This window comes from Triticum dicoccoides, chromosome 1B (genome assembly GCF_002162155.2).
Source record: "Triticum dicoccoides isolate Atlit2015 ecotype Zavitan chromosome 1B, WEW_v2.0, whole genome shotgun sequence".
Classification (NCBI taxonomy): Eukaryota; Viridiplantae; Streptophyta; class Magnoliopsida; order Poales; family Poaceae; genus Triticum; species Triticum dicoccoides.
Window position 1 is genome coordinate 101,398,736 of NC_041381.1, and position 2,849 is coordinate 101,401,584.

The following is a 2,849-nucleotide window of genomic DNA, read 5'->3' on the forward strand; positions in this document are numbered from 1 at the left end:
GTAGCGGAGGAGGAGCGGGCTAGGGTTTGGGGATCCGGAAATTTCGGGGGAGTGCAGATATTTATAGGTAGAGGGAGCTAGGAGTGTCCAAATGAGGTGCGGTTTTCGGCCACGCGATCGTGATCGAACGACCGAGAGCATGGAGGGGAGTTAGATGGGTTTTGGGCCACTTTGGAAGGGGTGTTGGGCTGCAAAGAGAAATGGGCTTTACGGTTACCCGGTTAACCGTTGGAGTACGAAACGACCTCCAAATGGCACGAAACTTGACAGGCGGTCTACCGGCGTTATACCAAGGCCGCTTGGCAAACCTCGGGCCATTCCGAGAAAGTTTAATACCCACTCACAACGAGAGATAAAAAGGAAACGTCGGAGGATATAGGAGCGCCAGATTGCAAAACGGACAACGGGGAAAATGCTCGGATGCATGAAACGAACACGTATGCAAAATGAAATGCACATGATGACATGATAAAATGCAACACGCAAGCAAATGACATGGCAACAACGGCGAATAACTGGCGGACACCTGGCGCATCGGATCCGGGGCGTTACAACACTCCTCCACTAACAAGAGATCTCGTCCCGAGATCTTAGGACCGAGACGGAAGGGAAAACGGATGAGGTGAAACAAGAACTAAAGAGAAGAAGCAAAGAATCGAGAGCACTCGAGAAGAAGAGAGGAACGACGAGAATGACGAGAATCAAAAGCTCACGGAATCAGATAGACTATGAAAACACTCCGGTTAGAACGAGATAAGAAACGAATAAGACTGAAAGGATTTATGCAGCACTCCGGCTGAAACATGGAGGAATAGAACATGAACTAGAGAGGATGGAATGATACTTGATGAAGACATGACACAAAACCTCCGGAAAGGATTGAAAGAATGAAATGAAAAGAACTTAGAAGGAATGGTTGAACGGAGTTGTTGAGAAAATCAACAACGAAAGGATAAGCTTATTGTGGACTTATGGAAAACATCTCAAAAACATAAGGTGATAACCAGCCACAAACGGAAATGATTGGATAGCTGAGAAGAACGAAGAAATGGAAAACTCCACTCCAAAAGAATACGGAGAATTAATTGCACTTCGAGATGCGAAAAGAAAAGATACTTGAACTCCAACAACAAGAATCTTGATAAACACTTGAAGAATGAATTAAATCATGAAGAACCACCATGAAGAACTCTGGTGACAAAAGGATGATGAGATAGAATGAAGGATGAAAGAATAAGATTAGCCTTGCGATGATTTAGATGGAGGTTTCCGACGAGATGGCCAAGGAAAATTTGAACTCCGGAAAGAAAAGATGAAAACACTTGGAACTAGAATTTATTCATTAAGAACAAACTCCAAAGAAAAGGGATTACTCACTTGGATGAAATAAGAATAAGATTTATTGTATGCTTATCCTTCATCAAATTAAATTGATGACAATCAATGGATTTTGCATACTACTTATTCTTCTTGAAAAGAATTGAGAAGTGACATATCGCAAACTTGAGAAAATCTTCATGAACCACCGGTAGGATTGAAAGAAGGAATGGATTAATATGATAACAAAGGAAAAAAAATCTTGAACGAACCACCGTAAGAATTCGAAAATTGAATGACGAAAGAGAATGAATCACCGGGAAGAATTAGAAGAACAAATATACTTGAGAGAATTTAGATACAAGTGAACGCAGAGATCCCGAGCTGATTAGATAATACTTGAACGATGAACCGGTATGATTTGGAGAACAAGAGCTGAAAGCTTGAATGAATAATTCTGAGATGATGGGCTACGGAGAATCAATCTGAAAAGACTCTTGAATTGCTCCGTATGGATGAAATTTTTTTTCTGACAATCGAAAATAATTATGAGAGGATGGCATCAAGCTAGAACCATGAATCTTGAAGAGAATGGACCAAGATTTAGAGGAAACACTTCTTTGGTCTTCAAATGACGACGGGAAAACACCACCATAATTATTGAGATACTCCGGGAGGATGAAAAAGAGGAAAGGTAGAACCCGAGATGAAAAGAATTTGAAAGCGATCTTGGAGATGGCATCAGACTAATGGAATCCATTCTTACGTCAAACTGAAAACAATTGAGAATAACTCCGGGGAATGAGAAGAGTCAGGTAAGATCCTGAGAAAAGACATGTGGGTTAGGGCCCACTAAAGAGATAACACCGTAGAAAAGGATTGATGAACAGATAGATGAAGCACCAGAACAATTGAAATATTTAACTGAGGTGACAACCTCGAATTAATTCGAACACAAACGAAATCTCCTGAGATGTCTTGAACACTCCGGAAGGATAAACTGGCAAGAGGCAAACGAGCAAGGAAAACACTTCGAGGAAAAGAATATGATCAACCTGAAAAATTTGAATTGAATTCACCGGGGAAGAAAAGAGATGAAGAATGTCCACCGAGACGAGAATTCACCGGTTGAAATAACTGAGGAAAGACTGAAGAGGCTCCACACGAATGAAATTGATGGTCGAGAGAGAGTCAGACTCCGGGAAGAAAAGGGTGGGAGGGCGGGAAAAACAAAAGCAACTTGGAAGGGGAAATCGAGAATATCTTGAAGAGAAAACACTGGTTGAAAACATTGAAGAGAGAAAGCAAAGACTTCACACGAGTAGGATGGATACTCGATTACGGACTCCAGTTTCGAGAAGAAGAAGTCAACTGCTGCTGGATCAGATCTGAGCCGGCTCGCGGTTCGAGGACGACGCCGGAGCGGGCGGCGACGGCGGCCGGAGTAGGAGGGGACGAGGCCGGGGACGGCGGCCGGAGCTTGCGGGACAGCGGCCGGCCGGAGCTTGCGGCGGCGGAGGCCGGCGACGGCG